General features: G+C 40.6%; 1 protein-coding gene and 1 long non-coding RNA gene across 2 annotated transcripts in view; one reads left to right on the top strand and one right to left on the bottom strand.

The window, feature by feature from the left end:
- Positions 1-10,023, bottom strand: part of lifra (LIF receptor subunit alpha a) — a 52,853-nt gene extending 42,830 nt beyond the window's left edge. The window contains exon 1 of the mRNA XM_061928892.2: positions 9,876-10,023. The gene's annotated coding sequence lies outside the window, so the exon portion shown is untranslated. The remainder of the gene's footprint in view (positions 1-9,875) is intronic.
- LOC133575950 (uncharacterized) overlaps positions 1-14,335 on the top strand; it is a 34,814-nt gene extending 20,479 nt beyond the window's left edge. Inside the window, exon 3 of the long non-coding RNA XR_009811539.1 lies at positions 14,193-14,335. This is a non-coding gene — a long non-coding RNA (uncharacterized lncRNA). The remainder of the gene's footprint in view (positions 1-14,192) is intronic.
- Positions 14,336-15,892: the final 1,557 nt, after the last annotated feature.

The raw sequence follows: 15,892 nt of genomic DNA, 5'->3' as shown, positions 1-15,892 counted from the left end.
AGCATTACTGCTGTTCAGGGTGTCCCAAGTTACCGGAGTGTGTTAGGTAAGGAGGAGGAGTTTTGTCCCTCCAGAGTTGTTGCTGTAGGGCTGTGACGTAGGGTGTGTGTGGTTGTGGAAGGAGGTGTGTGATGTTGACATTAAAGAAGCGGTGGCTACCGAACCTGCTCTAATGTCTCCCGTTTATTATTTTATTAGATAAGTGCACTGTATAGTCGAACCCAGGACACTCGGCTACACTGCTAATATGTAGCATCATTTGAAAAGTCACCCGCTAGACAATGAAGAGTGCTTACTCTGCACGTCAATATCTCCGTTTGGTGCCACACGTCCACACCATCAAAATGCCGAGGCAAACATTTCCAGATCAACACCGTATGAAAAAAATAGTGATTTTTTTTTAGTTGTGATTTCCTTCTCTGCATGAAAGTTTAAAATGAGCATATATTAATGCAGTATGAAGAATAATGTTTTAATGTAGACACATAGAATCATCATACTGCTGTGATTATATGCATCAAGTGTTCATTCAAGGCTAAGGCAAAATATCGAGATATATATCATGTATCGCGATATGGCCTTAAAATATCGCGATATTAAAAAAAGGCCATATCGCCCAGCCCTACTTTGAATATGACCAATGTATGATCCTTTAACTACTTGGTATCGGATTGATAACCAAATGTATGGTATCATCCAAAACTAATGCAAAGTATCTGACAGAAGAATAAGTGATTATTACATTTTTACAGAAGTGTAAATAGAACATGTTGAAACATAAAATAAGCAGATATTAACAGTAAATGAACAAGGACATTAATAATACATTTTCTACTACTTGTCCTTAATAATTTTGACAAAATAATAGAATGATAAATGACACAATATGTTACTGCATATCCATCCATCCATTTTCTACCGCTTATTCCCTTTGGGGTCGCGGGGGGCGCTGGAGCCTATCTCAGCTACAATCGGGCGGAAGGCGGTGTCAGCAGCTAAATTAGGAGCCTTTGTTTGCTTACTTACTAATAAAAGACAAGTTGTCTAGTATGTTCACTATTTTATTTAAGGACAAACTTGCAATAAGAAAAATATGTTTAATGTACCGTACGTTTATTTTGTTCAAATAAAGCCAGTAATTACATTTTTTGTGGTCCCCTTTATTTAGAAAAGTACCGAAAAACATTTTTAGTGTCGGTACCAAAATATTGGTATCGGGACAACACTACAGTGTACATTCTTCTTCTCAATTGCCTTTGTCGAAATTGCTTCCTTATCATGGAATAAGAGCCAGCAAAAAAGTCAAAGAAAACGCAATTCTCACTAAACTCGTAAAGTACGCGTGATGGTGGCTCAAACTTGTGTTTCCGAAAATGATAGTTGAATTGTACGACCTCAGATGCATTCGATTTGAGACATGCCATCAGCATAATAATTGATATTGGGAGACAAAGAAGTCAAAATGATTTGCTCGCTTTAATAAGTGTTGCCATTCTGAAACATGAGCCGCAATCATGATCCTGACCTTTGAATGGGAACTACAGGGAGACCGGATGCTTTCGGAAGAGAAAAAAGGAGTTAACAGTTGAGTGTTTGTGTGCGTGTGTAAAAATGCCAGTCCTCTGACCTCACTGGAGAAAGGACATTCAGTCCAGTGTGTGAAACTGTTGGACTCAGTCCTTCCTTCCTTCCAGTTCCCTGTCGTCCTTTATGCATTTACGCATACAAAAATACAGAAGCAACAGGAAGCGAGTAAAAGAGTCATGTTCTAATGACTTAAGTAACAAATATCCTTCTCAACGCTCAGATGTATAACAGTGCAAAGGGGTGAAAGAAAATACTAGCTCTTCGTGTAACAGGAGCCCCTGTCTGCAATGGTCATTAAATTTGAAGTTTCCATTACTGAGACACAGTAGAGTGCAGTAAGTAAACCTACTGGCGGCTCATTCAACGCAAAAAAAAACAGCTTGTACATGATAACAAAGGAATAAGGACTAGATTCACACTGCTAGAATAATTCAATCATCCAGCCTGTACATAATAATACACTTTTTCTTCATGTGTCATTTGTCTTTTTGTTCCCATGGGCCCACAAGAAGAATTATGCAAAAAATGTGCATCTTATATTGAGTATCACACATTTATTTCCAAGTGGGGTCTTTTTGTGTAAAGTGCTTTACCTTTGTTTATGCAAAAGTTTATGTAACAAGGAATTGCTCATTATATTACATTGTTTTGCTCTTTTTCGTTAAATTTGTAGTTTTTTTCAGGCCAACAAAACGCAATATGTGGGCGGCAACGGCCTCCTGGTCGCCCTTTGGACACCCCTGTAATAACTAATAATAGTACACGGTAGGGCTGGGCGATATATCGATATACTCGATATATCGCGGGTTTGTCTCTGTGCGATATAGAAAATGACTATATCGTGATATTCGAGTATACATTCTCACGCAGTTGCTTTTAGCTGCAGGCATTACACTGCATGCGTTTCCCAGTCTTTCTTGTCTCTCCTTCTCACAGAGACGTAAACCAAGTGCACCTTCTTACACACGTCACGTGTGCAAAGTCACACGCTCCCACGGAGCAGACAGGTAGCGGTATGGTAACGTTAGCTGTGATGCTAGTGGTGAGGTGCGGGTAGTAATAGGAGAGAGAGAATGTGCGAATCTGGTAACAAATGGAGGAATAATTAATTCCCAAGAAAAACAGCACGGGATCCATCGTCTGTCGGTGGTTTGGCTTCAAGCGGGAATATGTTCAACATTTATGCGGCAAAAGCGTTGCTACAAAAAGTAGCACCACTGCTAATGTAGCATCATTTGAAAAGTCACCCGCCAGAGAATGAAGAGTGCTTGAAACTCTGCATGTCAACATCTCCGGCTGGTGCCACACCAACAAAATGCCGAAGCAACTATTTCCAGATCAACATCGTATGAAAAAAAAAAAGTCAACAACAGATGGAGATAACGTATGCAGGAACCTATTATGCAGCTCATTTTTATTTGACAGTTATTGAAAAATCTTGTGTGACATCATGCACAAAAGTGCACTTTATTTGTTTTAAATTATTGTAGTGGCGTTCTGTACAAAAAGTACACTTTAATCTAGTGTTGTTTTGATATGTCATCTTGGTGACATCATTCACAAAAGTGCACTTATAGCCTGTTTTAAAATGTCTCTGACAATCTTGCACTTTCTGTTTTGAAATGACATGAATGTTTGTGCCACTGCTTAATAACTGTTTAATAAGTACAGTTTTGGTAAATTGACTTAGTTGTGATTTCCCTCTGCATGAAAGTTTAAAATGAGCATATATTAATGCAGTATGAAAAAGAATGTTTTAATGTAGACACCTGGAATCATCATACAGATGTGATTATATGCATCAAGTGTTAATTCAAGGCTAAGGCAAAAATATCGAGATATATATATATATATATATATATATATCGTGTATCGTGGACATGGCCTAAAAATATCGAGATATTAATAAAAGGCCATATCGCCCAGCCCTAGTACACGGCAAACCTAATAGCACACACAAAGCTGATCTACTAAACGTGTGCAAAGTGGATTGCATCTGTTAAGTAAGAAGAATAAGGCATGCATTCCATTTTGCGACTCTGTCTTCATTAATAGGCAAAATATATGCTGATTAGCAAAACACCCACAGTACTGGGAGGAGAAGATGCAAATATATATATATATATATATATAGCTGCACAATGTGAATTGTCAGCACTCATCACCGTTTTGCGGGTAATATTTCTCTTTAAATTCATAACGTCTTAAACATATGTGCAAACTGACAGTTATACACAGGATTAATGCTCACGCCGTGCTTGCAAAGACAGACAAGGAACAGAGACTGCTTGTGTCAACATATTTGCATGGTCTGTCAGAAATAAAAAAAAATTTGACGTATCGTCTATACAGCAACATCATTTTATAACTTTATAGCTGCAAGCTGGGTGAGTTAAGGGGCTGATTAAAAATAATTTAATTGATGCGTTTTATTAATTTTAGAACACAATGCCAAATTCTGTTCTAAAAGCAAGCTGCACCGTGACAATAGAATTTGTTTGCGCTTGTAACACAAAAAAACTTGGATAACTCCTGTATCAAATGACCATTGATTCAGTCTTTTACAATGCTAGAGAACTGAATAAATGCGGAATGATTTTGGAGTATTCTTTTTTAATCACCCTGTGTACTATAAACATATCTCCTACATATAAACAACTCTTTAAAGTATGAATTTTTTGTGTCTTGAGCACAGTAAGTAAAGCTTATTTGCCATGATCACATTTACAGTGCACAAAAATGTGGGTTTCATTGTGGATACACTGGACTGCTTCCAAAATGCCCATAAAAAGTGGTACATGTATGCTGCTTGTTTGATAGCAAAACACCAAAGGTAGGAGCATGATAACATGAATGTGCAGTAAATAATTGAGTGTGTCTATGAGGAAAGCTACATAGGACACGCAATAACCTCAATTTAACAAGGCGGTTTGCAGCAGTTATGAATAGTATGTGCAATGTTAGTAGATTGCACGCAACACACCCGCTAATAGTACATGCTATTTAATGGATTGCACATGCTTTTTAGCACGTAGTATTTGGATCTTAGTAAATCAGGCTTTTTGTCACCTTGTCACAAAGAATGTTCTGTTGTTTATTGTTATTTAAAGTGAATGAATGTTTGGTGGTGGTTGGAGGGGCCATAGGCGCAAATTGGCAGCCACGCTTTCGTAAGTCTACCCCAGGGCAGCTGTGGCTGCAAATGTAGCTTACCACCAACATCGAGTAAATGTTTGGAGTGGGGAGTTCTCTGCAAAGCGCTTTGAGTGTCTAGAAAAACACTATATAAATCTAATTTATTATTACGATCATTACTACTATTAAGATCCCACTAATCAACAATCAATTCTACACACAATCATCAAAATTCTTAACGATCAACTAATCTACTAATTTTTGTCAAATTAGTATTGGTTATACAAAGGCTATCTAGTGGGGGTTTTGAAGGAGAAAGAAAATAAACAAAAAAACAAATAGTATTTTGAGATACAAAGCTTTTTGTCAGGTTTGAAATTGCGAGCATAATTTCAATTAAAAGTCTTGCCACCACCACTGTTGAAGTAGTGACTGTCCACATAGCGACACAATCCTGCCCACCAACCACTGAAATTCCGAAAGTCAGAGTGAAAGAGGAGATGCGGACGACCAAATCAGACAAACCATTAAAAACATGTTCTACCAGTTAGCCAACTCAGCGAGTCAACCCGACCGCAGCACCGTCAGTCCACATCACATGGCTACATGGCACCGCCTTTGTGCCATGTAGCCAAAAACGTCCCAAGGACGAATATTCATCCATGAAAATATGGAAAAGCTGCCGATGCTGTGATCGACATGTTTCAGTTTGTTCGGTCTAATTCTGACTCTACAAATTGGACAATTTGTTACAAAGCCACAGCCTGCTTTCAACTATGACCTCCAGTCCATCACTCAGGAGATGTCCGTGTGCAACATAACCAACAGTAACAATTCCTATTGTTACTCGACAGAGAATCGGCTCATTGAAAACACCTACAACAGTCTGCTGCCCAAGGAAAATGCTGAACAATAGTACCGTATTTTTCGGAGTATAAGTCGCTCCGGAGTAAAAGTCGCACCGGCCGAAAATGCATAACAAAGAAGGAAAAAAACATATATTTCAGTCGCATTTTTGGGGGAAATTTATTTGATAAGACCCAAAACCAAGAATAGACATTTGAAAGGCAATTTAAAATAAATAAAGAATAGTGAACAACAGGCTGAATAAGTGTACGTTATATGACGCATAAATAACCAAATGAGAAAGTGCCTGGTATGTTAACGTAACATATTATGGTAAGAGTCATTCAAATAACTATAACATATAGAACATGCTATACGTTTACCAAACAATCTGTCACTCCTAATCGCTAAATCCCATGAAATCTTATACGTCTAGTCTCTTACGTGAATGAGCTAAATAATATTATTTGATATTTTACGGTAATGTGTTAATAATTTCACACATAAGTCGCTCCTGAGTATAAGTCGCACCCCCGGCCAAACTATGAAAAAAACTGCGACTTATAGTCCGAAAAATACAGTATATTTTACGCCGCTCTGTACACGGACGTAGGGAGAAGTACAGAGCGGCAATAAAGCTTAAAGGCGCTGCCTTTGCGTGCCGGCCCAGTCACTTAATATCTACGGCTTTTCACACACACAAGTGAATGCAATCGCATACTTGGTCAACAGCCATACAGGTCACACCGAGGGTAGCCGTATAAACAACTTTAAAAAGATGTGCCACACAGTGAACCCACACCAAACAAGAATGACAAACACATTTCGGGAGAACATCCGCACCGTAACACAACATAAACACAACAGAACAAATACCCAGAACCCCTTGCAGCACTAACTCTTCCGGGACGCTACAATATAAACCCCCTCGCCCCCCGGTACCGGTCTGTGGATCGATTGGTACTATATATCAATATAGATCAATACAGTCTGCAGGGATACAGTCCGTAAGCACACATGATTGTATTTTTTTATGACAAGAAATTTTTAAAAAAAATCACCCCGCCCCGTCCGTCCGAAATACTTCAGGTTCTTCTGCAATCTCTTTAAAGACATGAGCGAGATGCCCAGGAGAAAGTTGGTTGACTTTAAAATGTTTCTTTACGTCTTTGTTAAACACTTGGTTGCATTCTAACGCTACCAGTTAGGGTGGCAGCTATCAATTATTTTTGTAATAGCATGGACTATCAATAATTTTGTTAGATTAAATCAGCTAAAACACACTTTTTAGCCTCAATGCGTATTTAGGGAAAATAGTTTAAATAAACAACGATTTTTCCTGCTTGCCATAACCTTCATTATTTATTCTACTAAATGCACAGTCAACATTAAAAATGCACCTTTAACATTGTGCATTAATAAAAAAATGTAAATTCCGCTGTTCGCCACCACAGATCTCAGCACCCACACACCAACGCTCTCATGTGCGCTCGTTTGCGGTGGCTTTGCGGAAACTATGTCCGCTTATTTAAAGTTTCGCCTCTTCAAGTCAGTCAACTTTCGTTCTGCCTTTAAAAGGGCTTTATTGGCAGAATAGAGGTCCTCCCATCGACTTCAATGTAAGTGGACTTGTATTTACAAGTTAGAATGTTTATGCATTCTAACTTGTAAATAAACGTAAATAAAAGTCTACTTACAGCGGAGCCAATTGGATGTACTCTATTTCGCCCATAAAATTCAATAACTAACAATTCAAAAACCGTCAACAATACTCCATTGAAGTATTAGTGATATTGTTATTATAAGCGCTAACGCAGACAAACAATTTATAGCGGTGATCACTACCGTGTGTCCCTATGTTTACTTTATCGAGTGGTCTGTTGCTTTCTCGCTTCCTTGCTCCTTGTTTGTTGTAGATCATAAATCATGCATCTCACCTGGACATAAGAAGTCAGAAGAGGTATTCCGACAAGTTGGTACACTTTTAGACAGCCAGAATAGACCCAGGAATGGCAAGAAAGACAGAAAATACAATTGCTGTTCCACCCCCCTTTTTTTGTGAGGATAAGAAGTCATTCTTCCTCTAAATGGGAATTTATAAACATCCGAGTAGTCTGCATCCTAATGACAGCAGACATTCTACAGTAAGTGATGTTTTAATACGTTTGTTGGCTCCCGTGAAGTCTGCAGTGAGGAATATTTAGGGATGAAGGGAAAAAAAGTAAACGTTTTGATGTTTTTTTATTTTTATTAATGCGCCGCGTATGCTTAAAATGATCAAAATACATAAATATTAAATGTTATTATAAATGTGCCCATTATTACATTACATATATAATTACATCATGTATAAAAAAAAACTCAAAGGAGGTGTTAGGATGTTTTTTAAGGGCTTTAAAAGTGGAATCACGCAGCTTCCATTGGAAGCGAACTTTAATTACTTAATTGTTTAGAATGCAAAATAAAAAATACCCGTCGTCATGTCTTTCGTAATGATTGTGAACAATAGACAAGATTCCAACAAAGTGCAGTTTCCCTTTAAGGTTTGTTTTAGGCATTTACAGCATTTTTCTTTTGCATTCGTTTTTGATCTTGCAGCAATTTTATTTGCAGTATTTTTTGGTTACAGTTTTTTTAAATAGAGTTTTGGATCAATTCTGTGTTTGGACGTTGATGCGCCTTTTCCCCCTTAGGCCACTATAGTATTAGCTCAGGTTGTGCAACCATTAGAGCAGTGTTTTTCAAACTTTTTTGAGCCAAGGCGCATTTTTTTCATTGAAAAAATCCGAAGGCACACCACCAGCAGAAATCATTAAGAAATGAAACTCAGTAGACAATAAAAAGTTGTTGTCGCAATTGTTGGATATGAATTTAAACCATAACCAACTATGCATCATTAGCTCTTGTCTCAAAGTAGGTGTACTGTCACAACCAGTCACATCACGCCGTGACTTATTTTGAGTTTTTTGGTTGGGCTCCCGTGCATAGTGTTTTAGTTCTTGTCTTACGCTCCTATTTTGGTGGCTTTTCCTGTATTTTGGTATTTTCCTGTTCCGGTTTCATGTCTTCCTTTGAGCGCTATTCCCCGCACCTGCTTTGTTTTAGCAATCAAGAATATTTAAGTTGTTGGTATCTTTTTTTGTGTGGACATTGTTGTCATGTCATGTACGGATGTACTTGGCGGACGCCGTCTCTGCTCCACACGCTGTAAGTTTTTGCTGTCGTCCAGGATTCTGTTTTTGTTTACTTTGTAGCCAGTTCAGTTTTAGTTTCGTTCTACATAGCCATCCCAAGCTTTAATGCATTTTCTTAGGAGCACTCACCTTTTGTTTACTTTTAGTTTAAGCATTAGATACATTTTTACCCGCTGTCGTCTGCGTATAGTGATCACGACAAACCATCGTCGTCTCACCGACACTCAACAAAGGCACATTATGTGCAGATTTTAATTACTGGTTTGCAAAAAATATTTTTAACCGAAATAGGTGAAAGTGCATTATCTCAGCCAGACTGCATCTCACGGCATTTGCAGCATTTTTCTTTTGCATTTGTTTTTGATCTTGCAGCAACTTTATTTGCAGTATTTTTTGTTTACAGTTTTTTTTAAATACAGTTTTGGATCAGTTGCGCGGCACAGTGGTTGAAAAACACTGCATTAGTCAATATTTCTTTTAAAAAATTTAATTAAATAAAAAATGTACGCACACCCTGCAGAAAGGAGTTTTATTTTTACTATTGCACTTCCATCTTAAAATAGCACATTAATAACAGAAAAGGAGTAACAGGTCCACATTATTGTGGATACAAGTTTGGATAGAAAAAAAGACTATTTTTCACTACCTTGATTTTAAGTGATGTTAAATGATACTTTAAGTAATCAGATTAAGTAACTAATAAATACATTATCATAACTGGGGGGAAAATAATTATAGCTTAAAGACATGTGTTTTTTTAATAATCTGTCGGATCATCTGTAAATATAGCTGTCAAAATAAATGTTTCACCTTAATAACAAGTCGGTCCGCAATGCATCACGACGGCAACAACGCATTTATTCGTTAGCATTAGCATTAGCAAGTGGCAAGCAGTCGAGACGTCCCACATTCGGCCCGTATCATGTGTGGATGCACGATATCGAAATGTGTTACAATTGACACCTAAACCAAGATCATCTTTAAGAGCTTGAGTCAGCAGCATAGTGCAAACGCATGATGAGGGGGAACAAAACAGAGCTGGCCAACATAAACTCACACCCAAAATGCTCGTTTACCATCATTTTAAGAGGACAACAGTGACACTTAAATTACCTTCAGTGGACTCAAATCATTTAAGATGTCGTGTTTTGCTGGTGAATCGCGTAATCCAGAGAGTAAATACGTCTGTAGAGGTGATTTCTAATGACGTGATGGGTTACAGAGTCGTGCTGTCTGAAGAGCGCAAACCCTTTCCCTATGGATACCAGCGTGGGTTGGGATTACTGGAAGCAAGTTTTCTTTTTGATTGACACTTCCAAGAGCCAATTGGGTTCGACATAGCCCGCGCGTAGACCGCAAGATAGGGTGTTGTCTTGGTGCGTTCAAATACCAAGGTAAAAAGCTAATTTCGACGTATGTACTTGTCTTTTGCCAAATAGTATCTACTATGACGGACGTATCTAACCACTGGCACTAAAACAGATGTTATTTATGGCCCAGTTTTGGTCTTTAATAATGCTTATATGTTATTATTAGACTCTTGAGTGGGGCCCGTCCCACCCTAAAGTAACCGTCCCACGCATACATACACACACCCAGCATGTTTACAAGCACTAAAATTAAGTTAAAGTTAAAGTACCACTGTTAGTCACACACACGCTAGGTGTGGTGAAATTACCCTCTGCATTTGACCCATCCCCTTTTTTTTCAACCCCCGGGGAGTTGAGGGGAGCAGTGAGCAGCAGGGGTGGCCGCGCTCGGGAATCATTTTGGTGATTTAACCCCCAATTCCAACCCTTGATGCTGAGTGCCAAGCAGGGAGGTTAATAGGTCCCATGTTTTAAGTTAAAAGTTAAAGTTAAAGTTAAAGTACCAACGATTGTCACACACACACTAGGTGTGGTGAAATTACCCTCTGCATTTGACCCATCCCCTTGTTCCACCCCCGGGGAGGTGAGGGGAGCAGTGAGCAGCAGAGGTGACCAAGCTCAGGAATCATTTTGGTGATTTAACCCTCAATTCCAACCCTTGATGCTGAGTGCCAAGCAGGGAGGTTAATAGGTCCCATTTTTTAAGTTAAAAGTTAAAGTTAAAGTTAAAGTACCAACGATTGTCACACACACACTAAGTGTGGTGAAATTACCCTCTGCATTTGACCCATCCCCTTGTTCCACCCCCTGGGAGGTGAGGGGAGCAGTGAGCAGCAGCGGTGGTCGTGCTCGGGAATCATTTTTTGGTGATTTAACCCCCAATTCGAACCCTTGATGCTGAGTGCCAAGCAGGGAGGTTAATAGGTCCCATTTTTTAAGTTAAAAGTTAAAGTTAAAGTTAAAGTACCAACGATTGTCACACACACACTAGGTGTGGTGAAATTACCCTCTGCATTTGACCCATCCCCTTGTTCCACCCCCGGGGAGGTGAGGGGAGCAGTGAGCAGCAGAGGTGGCCAAGCTCAGGAATCATTTTGGTGATTTAACCCTCAATTCCAACCCTTGATGCTGAGTGCCAAGCAGGGAGGTTAATAGGTCCCATTTTTTAAGTTAAAAGTTAAAGTTAAAGTTAAAGTACCAACGATTGTCACACACACACTAAGTGTGGTGAAATTACCCTCTGCATTTGACCCATCCCCTTGTTCCACCCCCTGGGAGGTGAGGGGAGCAGTGAGCAGCAGCGGTGGCCGTGCTCGGGAATCATTTTTTGGTGATTTAACCCCCAATTCGAACCCTTGATGCTGAGTGCCAAGCAGGGAGGTTAATAGGTCCCATGTTTTAAGTTAAAAGTTAAAGTTAAAGTTAAAGTACCAACGATTGTCACACACACACTAGGTGTGGTGAAATTACCCTCTGCATTTGACCCATCCCCTTGTTCCACCCCGGGGAGGTGAGGGGAGCAGTGAGCAGCAGAGGTGGCCAAGCTCAGGAATCATTTTGGTGATTTAACCCTCAATTCCAACCCTTGATGCTGAGTGCCAAGCAAGGAGGTAATGGGTCCCATTTTTTAAGTTAAAAGTTAAACTTAATGTACCAATGCGTGTGGTGACATTACCCTCTGCATTCAATCAATCAATCAATCAATCTTTATTTATATAGCCCTAAATCACAAGTGTCTCAAAGGGCTGCACAAGCCACAACGACATCCTCGGTACAAAGCCCACATACGGGCAAGGAAAAACTCACCCCAGTGGGACGTCGATGTGAATGACTATGAGAAACCTTGGAGAGGACCGCATATGTGGGTAACCCCCCCCCCTCTAGGGGAGACCGAAAGCAATGGATGTCGAGTGGGTCTGACATAATATTGTGAGAGTCCAGTCCATAGTGGATCCAACATAATAGTAAGAGTCCAGTCCATAGTGGGGCCAGCAGGACACCATCCCGAGCGGAGACGGGTCAGCAGCGCAGAGATGTTCCCAGCCGATGCACAGGCGAGCGGTCCACCCCGGGTCCCGACTCTGGACAGCCAGCACTTCATCCATGGCCACCGGACCTGTGCCCCCCCCCCCTCAAGGAAAAGGGGAGCAGAGGAGAAAAGAAAAGAAACGGCAGATCAACTGGTCTAACAGGGGGGCTATTTAAAGGCTAGAGTATACAAATGAGTTTTAAGATGGGACTTAAATGCTTCTACTGAGGTAGCATCTCTAATTGTTACCGGGAGGGCATTCCATAGTACTGGAGCCCGAATAGAAAACGCTCTATAGCCCGCAGACTTTTTTTGGGCTCTGGGAATCACTAATAAGCCGGAGTTCTTTGAACGCAGATTTCTTGCCGGGACATATGGTACAATGCTATCGACAAGATAGGACGGAGCTAGACCGTGTAGTATTTTATACGTAAGTAGTAAAACCTTAAAGTCACTTCTTAAGTGCACAGGAAGCCAGTGCAGGTGAGCCAGTATAGGCGTAATATGATCAAACTTTCTTGTTCTTGTCAAAAGTCTAGCAGCCGCATTTTGTACCAACTGTAATTTTTTAATGCTAGACATAGGGAGACCCGAAAATAATACGTTACAGTAGTCGAGACGAGACGTAACGAACGCATGAATAATGATCTCAGCGTCGCTAGTGGATAAAATAGAACGAATTTTAGCGATATTACGGAGATGAAAGAAGGCCGTTTTAGTAACACTCTTAATGTGTGATTCAAACGAGAGAGTTGGGTCGAAGATAATACCCAGATTCTTTACTGATTCGCCTTGTGTAATTGTTTGGTTGTCAAATGTTAAGGTGGTATTATTAAATAAATGTCGGTGTTTAGCAGGACCGATAATCAGCATTTCCGTTTTCTTGGCGTTGAGTTGCAAGAAGTTAGCGGACATCCATTGTTTAATTTCATTAAGACACGCCTCCAGCTGACTACAATCCGGCGTGTTGGTCAGCTTTAGGGGCATGTAGAGTTGGGTGTCATCAGCATAACAGTGAAAGCTAACACCGTATTTGCGTATGATGTCGCCTAGCGGCAGCATGTAAATACTAAAGAGTGCAGGGCCAAGAACCGAACCCTGAGGAACTCCGCACGTTACCTTAACATAGTCCGAGGTCACATTATTATGGGAGACGCATTGCATCCTGTCAGTAAGATAAGAGTTAAACCACGACAAAGCTAAGTCTGACATACCAATACGTGTTTTGATTTGACCCATCCCCTTGTTCCACCCCCGGGGAGGTGAGGGGACCAGTGAGCAGCAGCGGTGGCCGCGCTCGGGAATAATTTTTTGTGATTTAACCCCCAATTCCAACCCTTGATGCTGAGTGCCAAGCAGGGAGGTAATAGGTCCCCTTTTTTAAGTTAAAAGTTAAAGTTAAAGTACCAATGATTGTCACACACACACTAGGTGTGGTGAAATTACCCTCTGCATTTGACCCATCCCCTTGTTCCACTCCCGGGTAGGTGAGGGGAGCAGTGAGCAGCAGCGGTGGCCGCGCTCAGGAATCATTTTGGTGATGTAACCCCAATTCCAACCCTTGATGCTGAGTGCCAAGCAGGGAGGTAATGGGTCCCATTTTGTAAGTTAAAAGTTAAACATGATGTACCAATGAGTGTGGTGAAATTACCAAGCAAGAAGGTAATGGGTCCCATTTTTATAGTCTTTGGTATGACTAGGTCGGGGTTTGAACTCACGACCTACCACTCCAACCACAAGGCCACTGAGCATCCCCTTGTTCCATCCCCTGGGAGGTGAGGGGAGCAGTGAGCAGCAGCGGTGGCCACGCTCGGGAATCCTTTTGGTGATTTAACCCCCAATTCCAAACCTTGATGCTGAGTGCCAAGCAAGAAGGTAATGGGTCCCATTTTTATAGTCTTTGGTATGACTAGGTTGGGGTTTGAACTCACGACCTACCACTCTAACCACAAGGCCACTGAGCATTTTATATGTATTTATACAATTATGAAATATTTTAATTGTAATAATTGTATTTCTTATAACTCACAGATGTAAATGGGAAAAAAAATCTAATCTTAACGAAAGCCCAGACCTTTATCATGTACCCCCTCACTTGTGGTTGTGGCCCTAAACAACCGCATAGAGCAGAGGTCTTCAACAGGGCGTCCACGACCCCCAAGGGAGCTTTCGAGGTACGTACTGCAGGGGGTTTGTGAGTCGTGACATCATTGTTTGATTCAAATTTATAAAAAGCTATTTTTTTAATATTTCCTGATGCAAATTTTCTACAAATGCAGATGACATGGCACCCCAAACCATCACCCAACCATGCAAATTTTGCATTTCCTTTGGAAATCGAGGTCCCAGAGTCTGGAGGAAGACAGGAGAGGCACAGGATCCACGTTGCCTGAAGTCTAGTGTAAAGTTTCCACCATCAGTGATGGTTTGGGGTGCCATGTCATCTGCTGGTGTCGGTCCACTCTGTTTCCTGAGATCCAGGGTCAACGCAGCCGTCTACCAGCAAGTTTTAGAGCACTTCATGCTTCCTGCTGCTGACCTGCTCTATGGAGATGGAGATTTCAAGTTCCAACAGGACTTGGCGCCTGCACACAGCGCAAAATCTACCCGTGCCTGGTTTACGGACCATGGTATTTCTGTTCTAAATTGGCCCGCCAACTCCCCTGACCTTAGCCCCATAGAAAATCTGTGGGGTATTGTGAAAAGGAAGATGCAGAATGCCAGACCCAAAAACGCAGAAGAGTTGAAGGCCACTATCAGAGCAACCTGGGCTCTCATAACACCTGAGCAGTGCCAGAAACTCATCGACTCCATGCCACGCCGCATTAACGCAGTAATTGAGGCAAAAGGAGCTCCAACCAAGTATTGAGTATTGTACATGCTCATATTTTTCATTTTCATACTTTTCAGTTGGCCAACATTTCTAAAAATCCCTTTTTTGTATTAGCCTTAAGTAATATTCTAATTTTGTGACACACGGAATTTTGGATTTTCATTTGTTGCCACTTCAAATCATCAAAATTAAATGAAATAAACATTTGAATGCATCAGTCTGTGTGCAATGAATAAATATAATGTACAAGTTACACCTTTTGAATGCAATTACTGAAATAAATCAAGTTTTTCAAAATATTCTAATTTACTGGCTTTTACCTGTATAATTCACTTCACTTCAATTAGCTCTCGAGGTTAACAACCAAAGTGGCACTACACTGTATTATCTAACTATTTTAGATAAGACACGGTACCTATAGGAACGGTTTAATTGAAATTGCAGTAGTACCTCAACTTACGAGTTTAATTAATTCTGTGATGACCTCTAAACTCAGACACTTGCATTTCAAATCAACATTAAACATTGAAATTAACCATCAATTCAATTTTCCGCTTGTCCCTCTCGGGGGTGCTGTAGCCTATCCCAGCTGCACTTGGGCGGAAGGCGGGTTACACCCTGGACAAGTCGCCACCTCAACGCAGAGCCAACACAGATAGACAACATTCACACTCACATTCACACACTAGGGCCAATTTAGTGTTGCCAATCAACCTATCCCCAGGTGCATGTCTTTGGAGGTGGGAGGAAGCTGGAGTACTCAGAGGGAACCGGTGAGAACATGCAAACTCCACACAGAAATACCCCGAGCCTGGGAATCGAACCCAAGACCTTCATATTGTGAGGCACACGTAACCCCTGTATGACTGTGCTGCCGTTTTTAAAATTATGTGAAATA

Source organism: Nerophis lumbriciformis, linkage group LG33, assembly GCF_033978685.3.
Source record: "Nerophis lumbriciformis linkage group LG33, RoL_Nlum_v2.1, whole genome shotgun sequence".
Classification (NCBI taxonomy): Eukaryota; Metazoa; Chordata; class Actinopteri; order Syngnathiformes; family Syngnathidae; genus Nerophis; species Nerophis lumbriciformis.
This window is presented reverse-complemented; position numbering and strand designations above follow the sequence as displayed.